Below are 13,670 nucleotides of genomic sequence, written 5' to 3' on the forward strand. Positions count from 1 at the left end.
GAATGTTCATTTCATCGTATTTACATATATAATCTCTTTTATTAAATATGAACACTGTAATATCCTCAAAGTTAGATCAATGTCCAAAAGAATATCTAAGACGACAGTTTATTTTCAAAGAAAATAGTTAATTGATAAAAGAATTTATAATATTTTATTCTCTGATTTTAATTAATTTATTTACCATATAAGTTAAGAAACATCACGTAGACGGTTTGGATTAACAAAATGATCCAAGATCCAACGGTTTCTGTCTCAGTGTATCTCACTGCTACGCGTCAGGCTGTATTCTATCAAACCTCTGTGAAATAAAGCGTCCGCTTATAAATACTCCGGACGCGTGGGCCCGCTTTCAGTCGTTTTCGATGACTTGAAGCGGAGTTTCGCTAATTGAGTCCTACACATTAGACGCGGTGACACGTGGCATAATGTGAAACGGATGTAAGATCTGACCTTTCCATCAGGTGAGATGCACTATTTAGATCTTATATAATGAAAATCAGACCATTTAGCACCGTACATGGTCACATCTTATCAAAACAAATCAACGGCCAGAAAAATAGTTACTAACCGGTAATTTATTTTGTACGCTGTGGCCCACTTGAAGAATGGATTTCCATGGTTTTTTAGTCAGATGATCTAAGCATTAGTCTAACCTTGTGGAAAGCTAAGTCTCGTACACGTGTTTCATATCTGTGAGTGTGAGCACGTGTGGATGTGTATAGGTCTACATGCGTGTGGAATCAGCAAACCTACACTTTTGGCAGACGGTCTGTCTCAGTTGCGTTGCAGTTGCCCCATCCATGGTGGGCCCATTGCGGCATGGTCTGATGATCTGGACCGTGCATCTGATGGGCCCTATTTAGATTGATTGATGACTACACTGACATCAAACTAATAGGACGACCCATCTGTTCTTTTTGTTTTCCAATGTGGATTGTTGATTGATTTAATTTCTACCGTCCATTTGGATAGTTTGATATGTCTGGGTTGACGTGTTGGATTGTTTCCCACCCATTGGGCTAACTAAATGGACGGTACGGATTAACGGAGGATGTAAGCAAATTGGAATGGACGTGGATTTACTGCAAAAGCTTTTGCAGGAAGTTCCTGTGCAATCGGATGCTAGATGGGGCCACCAAGATGGTTCTGAAAAATCCACTCCGTCCATACGTTTTTTCAGATCATTTCAGGGGATGATACAAAATAAATCAGGTGATGCGAAACTATAGGAAGTAAAAGTGAAGAAAGAATTGCCTACCGTTGAAACCTCTCGGGTCTCTACCTTCGATGTTTATATGCCATCCAAACCGTTTATAAGTTCAATACCACTGAGATGAAGTGAAAACAATAAGTTCTTAGCCACATACGAAACTTTTGTAGCCATATGAATGTTTAAACGGTGGTCACTAAATCTCCACTCTTTCCTCTCGTGCGGCCCACTAAAGTCTTGGATCCAACTTATTTTTGTATTCTTATCCTTAAATGATCTCTAAAAACGGATGGACGGTGTGGATTCTTCAAAAGCATCATGGTGGGCCCCACATACATCCCGTGCAGGAAATCTGCGTCATGATGGAATGTAATCTCAACAACCGTTGACACAGAACGACCACTACTTTGTGGTCTCTTTTGTTTGGTCAGATTCTAAGGAGAAATGACAAGGCAATGAAATCGGTTTGCGTACCGAGTTATTCGGTGTGCTCTCATGTACTTAGTAAACTCAGTTGGGCCCACCTCGAATGTATGTCATCTATCCACGCCGTCGATCCGTTTTTCCAACTAATTTAAGGGGTTGAGCCCAAAATTGAAGCATATCCAAAGATAAATGATTTCCACCGTTGAAACCTTGCTAGGCCCCAAAGTGATATTTATTTGTCATACAACCTGTTCATAAGATCATACAGGCATGGATGAACGGAAAACAAAAATATATGCTTGATCCAAAACTTCCGTGGCGCGCAAGAAATTTTTAACAGTAGATAGACACGTTCAATTCAACAGTTTCCTTCGGTGTGTTCTATTTAAACATTGTATGTGCTTTAGTTTTGATATAAGGCCCTAAAATTATCTGAGGAAATGGATGGACAGAGCGGATAAAATACATAAATCATGGTGGACCTCACAGAGTTTACTCTGTACGCTAAGCGTAGTGAATTACTCACTACGCAAGCCGCTTCCAAAGGGAATACGCGGGATGGCCCGTCACCGTACATGCGCCGTTGCAATTTGCAGGTGTGAGATCCGAGCCATTCCTCAGGCGGGGCCCACAATAAAATGGGATGGTCCACTCATCAGGTGGATGCCAGCAAATGCTGAGCATTGCTTGACAGTCGCTTTCCTTCTAAACATCCATTTCCCACGCCTGACCCACCTGTTTGGTGGACGAGTCTCATTCATGGTCATGGGCATAATAACTGTGGTCCCAGCAGATAAATGGCTTGGATCTAGCAAAGGTGTAACTAGTGTCTTATTCTAAGTTTCAAACTCTCCTACAAAGAGTCTTCTTTGAGAATTTCTCTCACGTCAGTTAGGGGTGTACATCCAGTCGAACGACTGGGTTCAGCCGGACTAGGCTCGGCTATTAGCAGACCTTGGAGCCCACTTGAGCTAAATTTAAGATCCCATTGGACAATGCGCAGTTGGAACTAGGATTACCTAGTATAGTACACAACACAAGGAAACACTCTACGATCCCATCATGATGTATGTGTTTTATTCATGCCCGTCGTCTATTCGACTGGCTAATTTTAAGCATGAACCAAAAACATGAGTCACATCTAAATTCCAAGCAGATCACATCCTCCCAAAAGATTTTAATGGTGGGTTGACGCAAGGATGAACATGATGAGGATAACTACTCCGAATATATGGAGCTTCTCTGGACTCCTCATAGAGACTTCTCGAATCCACGAGGAAAGAAAGCAGAAAATAGAAATAAATTCTAATAAATTCGAAATTGATTAATTGATGACTAAAAATGAGTTCACGACCTTTTAAATAGGGGTACCAAGCAATGGGAAAGAAATTAGAATCAAACTACAACTCAAACTCCTAGAATCCGCGACTTACTATAAATAGTAAACTTATTATTTATAGACGGTCGTGATGTCTACTAGTGTGCAAGGTTTTTGGCCAAAAATAGTAAGTGTCCTATTTGGCTTCAACAAACCGTTTTCCTAATTATTTTAAGCTCTTTTCACTTTCGGTACAACTCCTAAAGCCCGACGGATGAAGAGTTATAATCAAACTAAAACTTACTATTTATGGTAAAAACGAAATTAAAACAGGGAAACGATCGTCGATCCAGCGGTTTTTCACAATTCTAGGCTGCGCAACCCGGTATAGCAGGGTTGGTTGGCTTCAGTAGCTCGTTCTACTCTAAAATCATATATTTTACGCCAGATAACTCATTCTGGATTGCAAGATACGCCCGATTTAAGGTTCGATGGTCTGGATCATTTCTGTCATTGACCGAGCCTTTTCTGATCCATCTTAACCATGTAACTGTCTGTGACCCACTCTACATCAGTGTTTAATTAATTTATTTTTTTTATGGTGTGGCCCACATGAAATTTAGATATGCCTTATTTTTTTTAGCTCATTTTTGGGCACAGTAAAAATGGATATGTGTGTGTCAGGTGCGTGTGTTAAAAAAAAATTAAAAAAAAGAAAGAAAAAAAGGATGAACTGCCTGATTAGAACATACATGATTGTGGGGCCCTATAGTTTTCCAATAGCACACGCCCATGGTGAGTTCTACCCCATGCAATCCAAGCCCTGTGCAAGTGGCATGTCATATGTAATTGCGGTATTATGAAGAGTTTTGCTAAGCTCACATGTCGTGTGCAATAAATAAAGCTCAAATACACACCATACATGTGCCAGCATGGTATGATATGTTTGGGATCCAATCTAACCATCAGAACGGAACCATTGTATTGATGCCATAGCTGAAAGTTCAGGTTAATCCACTGGTCAAGAGGCCTCATTATTCAAAAAATACATGATTCTTAAAAATCTGGCCGAAGTTTACTGACTCATTGACTTGATTTCAGTTTTAGAAAACATGAAGAAGGTCGTAAGAGTCTGATTAACGGATTGGATCTCGTACATACGTACCATTCTATCACATGTGTGGAGTGTACATTGGCATATACACACGCGCGTGGATCTAGTGTGAATTTCTTCTTCAACAGACCAACGTCACATCCCGCGCCAACTACGGTGCTAACGGTCACAGCTCAAAAGGCCGGGAGCGGATTAGGTGCGGCCCAGGCCTCACCCAAGACGGTACGACCCTTACCGTATGGCCCACATGGATGTATATATTCTATATCCACTCAGTCCATCCGTTTTTACATATCATTTTATTAAATAGTCTTAAAAACATGAGGCAGATTCAATTCACAGCTGGAATATACCATAGAAAAGTGTTTATTGACCATTAATGAGTCAAAAAAGCTTTGAATCAAGCTGATATTTTGTTTTATCCCTTCATCCAAATTTATTTGACCTTATCAACTGGTTGGATGGAAAATAAACATTACCGAAACCTTATGGTGATCCCTAGGCATTTTTTAATGGTAGAGCTAGTTTCCTATAGTATGGTTCACCTGAGATTTGAAATTCTTCATTTTTTAGGTCTTGCCATAAAGAAAAAGATGAACGGTGTAGGTATAGATTAAATACATCAAGGTGGGCCCCACAGTAAGGGCTGCACCGTCTTCCGTAAGGTCGGGCCGCACCTAATTCACTACCCAGAAAGTCAACCCAGAACGTCGATCAACCGACTTCCCGCATTTTGAATGTTACATCCAAATCTGAGGTGGATCACATTAAACGAAACAGGGGTGAGTGAATGCCCACAGTTAAAATCTCAGGGACCTGGTTGGGCGGACGGATCCCATGGGATTAGGAGGGATGGGATGGATTTTAAGGTAACGGTGGAGGTGTCAACCAATTGGTTTAAGATCCATGGGATTGCTATATCCCAGGACACGTCCAACAAGTATGTTTGGCACGCCTTGCAGATCTCGGGATTTGACCTTTCAATCCTTCTAACCAAACACACCCTAGGTGCGATTGAATGAGATTAGGAGGATGGGATGGATTTTAAGGTGATGATGGTAATGTAGGTGGATTAGTTTTAGATCCATGGGTTTGCTATATCCCGAACAAGTTCATCGGGTCTGTTTGGCTCGTTTGGCATATCCCGTGATTTTACCTTCCCTTCCTTCCTAATCCCTTTTAATTTGCCCGGCCAAACAGGCCCCAATGGAGAACATAAAAGTTTTCAATAGAGTTCATATAGTTTTCTTACCCATGTGAGCAAATTAATATGAGGTTGGATGGCAAATAAATGTTACGGTGGAGCCTTCGGAAGTTTTTAAGGGTCGACATTCAATCATCACTTTAAAAATAAAAAATAAAAAAATTTCAGTGGCATAATCAATTTGAGATTTAGATCTATTTCAATTTTCAACTCATGCTCTAAAATAATGATTCAAAAGTGCAGGAGAACGTGACTAAAACATATACATCACAATGGGGCCCACAAAGTAGCATTTAGTAGCGGCATTGCTATTGGCAGTGAGTGTCGGTATGCAATCCATGTCCCATTTGAACGGCTGTTTTGGGATGGAACTAATTTAAGAGTTTTAGTTGATTTTCACGGAAAATCTAATCCATCAATTTGTTGCTTCATCTCATTTTACCACATAGGTTCAAAAGTAGGATTATCCAGGACTCAAACAGGCCATATCACATGAAAATGTGGGGACAGCAAAATCTACTGCTGAAACCGTCACCATATCCACCATGATATTTACATACCATATGACACATTGGTAGGGCTTGCTTGATAGCTTGAAGTTAGAAGTCATTGGTTTCTAATTTACAATTATATTGAATATGTGCGAATTGGAATGCTTAGTCATGTTTGGCAGTCTATGGAAGAAATGTGTAGACATTTCACCCAAAATGACAATAAATTACTCTTCATACTTTGGGTGGGCTTCAATAAAATCATCTTTGGATAACTCAAAATTTGTTGAAAATTCAAATTGAGCATATGGGTAGGACCCTTGGCATGTTGTGAAAGCAATCAACGATCAACGAACTTCATGGAAAGATTCAAAACCATACAAATCAAATTTTGGTTGATCATTCAGACTTTTCGAAAAACTTTCACAAAGCACTTCTTCGATAAAGTTGTTTTGGCCGGTTGAAGAAATTAAAAAATTTCCAGACAAGATAGGTCCATAAGGTTCCTGACTCCTTTCAGAAACAATTGATGGCCTCGATTAGCCAATCCCAAATGAACTTGGCCAAATATTAGACAATTATCCAGCTCCTCCAAGAAAATGGATAACCCCTATACATGATGGACCACACACACGAAAGGACAAATCAAACCCCTAGTGGCAAGCCGACAGTCTACATGGCTCCGGGATTTAGATTGTCCTGGGAATTTCCGACATACAAAGGTGCTACCCAACTCAGGAGAATAATTGAAGAGGATATAACCCACTGAAAAAGCCACCAAAGTTCATAGTGTGGTTGGAATCAGGGATATTCAACTATCCATTTTATTGAAAAATGGTATTTAATCTCTCAATTTCTTTCTCACATCTCAATCAAACTCATGTCGCATAATTCCAAGCATATCTAAAAGCTCACACTTTTATTTTCTTTTATTTGCAACATATTCTCTCTTCCACTTCTTTTTACTTAATTTACTTGCGTAAGTTTTTAAATTCCATGAAGTAAGGTTGGTACTACATTTATATCTTATTACCTACCAATTCCCAAACTATATGAAAAAAGGTTAGGATTGTATTTTATTTTATTTATTGCATTTTTACTTTATGTTACCTATCCATAGCTATTTCACTCCATAAAGAAAGTCTAAAACTTTTTTATTCTACCCATCTGACCTCTTGTGGGTTTGTAAAACACGATCAAATATGGAAGTACCGAACTTATGTTAATTTTTTTAAGAAACCCTAAAATCTTATGAAACAGGGATCACACTTTTTGTGTGCAAAAGAGGGTGCCTAACCCCATTCTCTTCTGTCTCTAAGACCAACTGCTGTAGTTAATTGAGTTGGGGAATTTTTCCCAACCTTTAAGCGTTTTTATAGCTTCTAGTCGGCTGTAAAATTTAAACTTCATTTGGTTAATAACGTCCAAATTATATGCAATTTTACATTTGAATCAATATCATACATTATATTACGCAATTGAAAGAAATAAGTTGGCGCATGCCCTATGTAGTTCACAAAACATACTAGAATTTAAAATTTGTATTAAGTGCCTATAATTAGAATGTATAGGAATTCTTCGATATATTCAAAGGATATGAATTTGATTAACTAAATTAACTTTAATATTCTTAACATATGTGATACTTGATTAAATGATTATAATAAGCCCATTGAAATAAATACTTTTATCAAAATTGAGGAAATTCTGAGCCTTGGATGGTAGCCTAATGACACATTTGTTACTCATGCAACTGTGGGAGGCAAAAAAGCTATTTCTTACCAATTGCCTTTAATTCACAATAAAACAAAGAAATCCAAAAACATATTAAAAATTAGGTTTTTACTTATTTACTTCCTATTTCATTGCCTTCAAATTTATGGTGCCAAACTCTTGATTTTGGTGGTTATTATTATTATTATTTTTAAATCTATGTAAATACTTGCAAATAAGTAATAATTACATACATAAGTAATTCCAGTGGCATTTTCAACGTTAATGCTGACAAGTTATAGTAGAAAGTTGTCCATTGATAAAACCCGAAAAGGTTTAAAAACTATGGGCCATTGTGATTTTTGGACTTATCCATGATGCGGTTCTATTTTATCAGCTCATTTTATGGCATGAGCCAAAAATAATAATGTTGCGCCATGCTGGAAATGGATCACAACATTGACAAGAGTGGAAATTGAATGCCCATCGTTGAATACTTCTCAGGGCCATAGAAATTATAGACAAAACTGCATCTTGTGTTGTACTTCTATCAGTATAAAAGATATGATCTTATGATCAGGCTCCATGACAAATAAACATCACTGTAAGCCCTAGTAAGGATTCAACTTTCAACAGTGACATCATTACTATTACTATTTTATATGGTTTAGCCCACTTGAGTTTCATATATGTTTCATTTTGGAGCTCATGCACTAGAATGATATATTAAAACAATCGGACTGCGTGGATTAGAAGCACCTATCACGGTGGAACCTACCGTATCCTCATGCAATCTCCATCCGAGTCAACATGTCTTTGAGAGGCAATAAAGGGGCAATTCAACCCATGAATCATTTTCTTTCAAACGGTGGAAAAATATAATTATTGCCAGTTTACCATTATTTACAATGGAAATGGAAATTTATCATCATTTAGAGTGGAAATTGAAAAAACGAACACCGCCACAAGCACAAAAAGACAAACAAACAATAACCTAATTCAAAACTTGTGTGGGTCCCAAAAGGATTTTAATTTAGGAAGTCCTTGTCCCCCACTTTTCCCTGGTGGGACCCACGCGAGTGCTTGATTTGTCTGGTTTTTGGAAGAAATTCTGAAATGAGCTGGCTAAGTCGATGAACATGATGGATTACACGATAATTATGGTAGGCCCCACAGTACTTTTTGTTGCACGGCTCTCTACAGCACTCTAGCGTCCGTATTGAGTCAATTGCGTGTTCTTGAAAAATGAAAATTTGAAACTTTTGAAAGAGAAAGCAGCATCAACCATAACCAGAGCTTCACACAAGTCACAAAGCATTTCCCTTTACAAAATATAAGTAGCATTGTACAAAAGGTCATCTTTAACTAATATCATATATAAAATATAGGAAGCGGCCAGGATTGTGCCGTGTGGGGCCCACCGTGGTGTATGGATTTCATCCACGCTGTCCATCTATCTTTCCTAATCATTTTAGGGTATGATCCCAAAATTGAGTTAGATCCAAAGCTTAAGTGGACCACACCATGGGAAGTAGCAGTGATAATGACACCCACGGTTGAAACCTTCCTAGGGGCCAGCGTGATGTTTCTTTTCGCCAACCAACTTATTCATAAGGTTTTATAGATCTGGATAAAGGGAAAACACAAATATCAGCTTGATCCAAAACTTCTATAACTTTTCAAAAGTTTTTATTGATGGTGGTCAATCCTTCAATGTGCAAGCTCATTTGAGTTTTGGATTTGTCTTTTTTTTTAAAAAAAAACTCATATTCTAAAATATCTTTTAAAAATGAATGAACAGTTTGAATAAAACCTATATATCACAATCGGCCCAACAGAACTCTGCCTATATGAATTAACGTCTAGGAGAGGGTAGAACACAAACTACTTTCTAAAATATACTATCGAAGAATTAATTGTATTTCATGGATTATAGCTAATATTTTATAATATCTACTAATTAATAACATTTTTGAGCCATTAAGTACATTAATATATGAAATATAAGTTGCTTATAATTATGTGGCTATAAAACAAAAATATCAAGAAAAAAAAAAATGTGGTTTGTAAAGAATTAACATTTTGGGTGGAGAAATTAACATTGTTTGGGGACGCGAGACTCATTTGGAGCCGAGTGGAGATGGAACTTGGCCGAGTTAAGGGGTGATTCACCTGAGTTAAGGGATGAAGTGAAAGCACAAATACAAGCTCGATCCAAAACTTCTGTGTCCCTCCAAAAAATTCAATTGTAGGTGTTGAGTCCCCACCACAGTCCACTTGAGCCTTGAAATTGCCTCATTTTTGGAAGCCCATTGCGTGGCCTTTGGTATGTTGATGTCATCATGTTTTGTGGGTCCCACTATGATGTATCCATTTTGCAAGAGTATTTTAGGGCATGGGCGAAAAAATGAGGCAAGTCCAAAGAACAAGTGAAGCACACCTTAGAAAGTAGTGGGGATTGGAAACCTATCATCCAAAGCTTTTTGGAGGCAATAGAAATTTTGGATTAAGCTGATATTTGTGTTTTACCTTCAAACAGGTTTGTGTGACCTTATCAACGGATTGGATGGGAAATAAACATCATAGTGAGACCTAAGAAAGTTTCAGCATTGGGCAACATTCTCAATGCTTTATGTGGTGTGGTCTACCCTTATTTTTGGATCATGATCTAGTATAATCTTACAAAATGGATGGATGGTATGGATATGACACACACATCATGGTAGGGCCTATAAAATTTGGTGACGTCAACACATCACTGAAGCCAGAGGTGTGTGCACACCATGCAACTTGCTCTCTTCATTTTTGGGTTTATATAGGAAATTCCTGTTTTTCTACATCTTGATTGGTCCACACTGCTACATTAAATGCATGCGTGATGTCTCGGCCCAATGAAATTGCAACTAGAGGTGTACATGAGTTGAACAGAGTTGAGCTTGGCACATCTTGGCTCGGCCATTAGCTGACCCCAGCTTGAACTCGGCTCAGCTCAGTTTTCGAGCCTGACTGGCCGGCTCAGCTCGGTTCGGTTCGATTAGTACATCGAGCCAGTTTGAGCCAAGATCGAGTCTTTACAACATTTTCTCAAACACATGGAGTGCACCTTCAAATTCTCACGAAATGTAAACGAGCGGTAACATCAGTTTTTAGGTATTTCATCAAACACTCAGAAGGCAACATAAAAATCAAGATACAAGGGTATTTGTTTCATATCCATACATTCCTCGCCACTAGCCGACACTTTGTTAAGTCATTCCACCAAACACTTGCTGAGCAACATCAATATCAAAATAGCCGAGTCACTGAACTGGTTCTATCCAAGTTCAATTCGAGTTGGGGTTCGATTTGAGTCAAGCTTGAACTCAGCTTGAAAATTTTTTGAGCTCAAAAAATTAGCACAACTCAACTCGAACTCAATTTTGAACCGATCCGAATCAAGCTTTTTCGAGTCAAGTCAAGCGAGCTAACTTGGTTCGTGTACAACTCTAATTGCAACCAACAATTATTTCCTATTTTCCTCGAGCAGAGGATATAGATTCTATACCATAAATGGGACACCGATTGAATAGTAACCTGCCACGTGCTAATGGCTAGTGGTCAGTGCTATGTGTTTCATCTACATGTATTTTTTCAAATCATGCTATAATTTTATAGCATGAGACCAAAAATGAAGTTGATCCAAATATCAAGTGAACCACATCAAGGATCACCCACCATTAAAAGCTTTTTGGAGCTAGGAAAGTTTTGGATCAAGCTTATATTTATTTTTTTCTCTTCCTTCAAGTTTGTATGACTTAATTAATAGGTTGAATGTCAAATAAACATTATAGTAGGCCAAATTAGATTGTGCACGGAGTAACTCAGTATGCTCTTATTATACTGAGTAAACTTTGTTGGACCCACTGTCAATGCATGTGGCTCATCCACACTCCATTCATTTTTCCAATCCTTTTAGGGGTTCAACCCAAATTTGATGCATATACAAAGCTCAATTGGACCATACCATAGGAAAAAGTGGAACTATTGATTTCCACCGTTGAAAACTTTCTAAGGCCTTCAGTGATGTTTATTTGTCATCCAACCTATTCATAAAATCAGACAGACATGGATGAATGGAAAACACAAATATCAGCTTGATCTAAAACTTTGGTTGCCCCCAAGAATTCTTCAACGGTAGATGTTCAATTCACATTGTTTCTGGTGGTGTGGTCTAGTTGAGGTTTGGGTATCCTCTATTTTTGGGATAAATCAATAAAATTATGTGTTAAAAGAGATGGACGGAGTGGATACAATGCATGAATGAAAGTGGGGTCCACAGTGTCTACTCAGTACGCAATCTGCTTCCACAGTAGGCCTAGTCCACACAGGTTGGACGTCAAATAAATATTAAAGTGGGCCACAGGAGGTCTATAACGGTGGAAATTCAATCAGTACTGTTTTCCTATGGTGTGGTCTACTAGAGATTTAGATCTGCCTCATTTTTTCGATCAAGCCCTGAAATAATCTTTAAAAAAATGAATAGAAGGCATGGATAAAACATAAACATCATTGTGGGCCCACACAGCACCGACCACTAACCACCTGGCATCACTAGCCAAACCGCATCCAAATGATGATACAGCAAAATGGATGGACGGTGTGGATAAAACCCATACATCACGGTGGTCCCTCCAAGAACCTGTCCTTTCTTAGCTGGTGACGGGCGGGCCTAGTACCCAATCCGCGTGCATAAGGCAGTCCATGGCGAAGATGGCCGTACACGACTGGTATATCCATCAGGCAAAACACACGTGTTCGTTGAACGTGGACCTGTCGAGTCTTTCAAACCGCGTGTGATCCACCTGATGACTGGACCAGTCTGATTTCTTAGCCAGAGAACGTGTCACCAGTGCACTTTTAACCAGTGGTGTCCGCAGGTTGAGGCAGCGAGGTCAACGGTCTTAAGCCGTCGCTATCTTGTGTTGGGCTCAGCTGCGAAGCCCAGATCGGTTACTGGGGTGGCATGGGCTTGGACCCGAAAATATTCAATCGGGTTGTTGTGCCGGATTCTCAGGAACGGGGTGTCTTGGGCTCGGGCCTTGCATCATTAGGTGGGCTTGGGCCGACCTCCACCTGGCCCTTGCAGGCAGTAGAGATAAGAGAATCTAGAGATGTTGTGGACCAGTGGCTCTCAAAAGGTAGTCATTGGATTCTTACTACCACATGCTTACACGTGCGAGATCGGAGCCATTCAATTGTCGGGACATGGTAGACATTGCCCAGAAGTAAAAACGGGCTTTTACATTCATCACGTGGCACATGCACGTGGCTCCAGCTGTACGGCTACTAGTATCGGGTTGGTGTGGGGCCCACGCGATGCGTAAATAAAATCTAACCCGTCCATTGTATGCATTAGTACATGTGCCACATCACTATTCAAAACAGACTGATCTGTGAATCAGGTGGGCCACACCACAGTGGATAAGTTGTGAGGGAACGTCCACCCTTGATTTATGGAGTGCCCACCGTGTTGTGTGTATGAAATCCAGGCCATTCAGACCCCTCATCTGGTCTGTATGAACTGTCAGGTCGAAAATTAAGCTGTTTCGAATTTCAGGTGGGCCACAAAAATCTTTGGATCAAGCTGATTATTGTGTTTTCCGTTCATCTGAACAGAAATATCGAACAGTGGGTGTCATTATCTCCACTATTTCTTTTGGCGTGGTCCACTTGAGCTTTGCTTCCACTTCATTTTTTGGCTCATGCCATTAAATAAATTTACAAGACGGATTGACTGCGTGGATATAAAACACATATACAGCCGTGAGCCGCAGAGCACCTGCCATCAGGAATCCACATCTGCGAAACATTTACCGTAATGTATATGTATTATCTAGGCTGTCTATCTCTTTTTCGAGCTTGCATGACCCTAAAACTGAAGTAATGCTAGACTGACATACAACAGAAAAGTAGGGAGAATTCCTACCGTAGAAAGATTCTAGGCTACGAACTTTTTGACGTCCATGTGATGTGTTGCGAATGTTTCAATGATGGGCGATGTGATCCCCCATCTCCTGTAGCGTGGCTAACATAGTTTTTGAACTTATACTCTAAAATGAGCTGAAAAAAAAAAAAGAGATAAACAATTATTTATTTACATTTTTTTTTAATTTTTTTATCACATACACTCGCACCACAATGGGTGCTTGAAC

Source organism: Magnolia sinica, chromosome 14 (genome assembly GCF_029962835.1).
Source record: "Magnolia sinica isolate HGM2019 chromosome 14, MsV1, whole genome shotgun sequence".
Classification (NCBI taxonomy): Eukaryota; Viridiplantae; Streptophyta; class Magnoliopsida; order Magnoliales; family Magnoliaceae; genus Magnolia; species Magnolia sinica.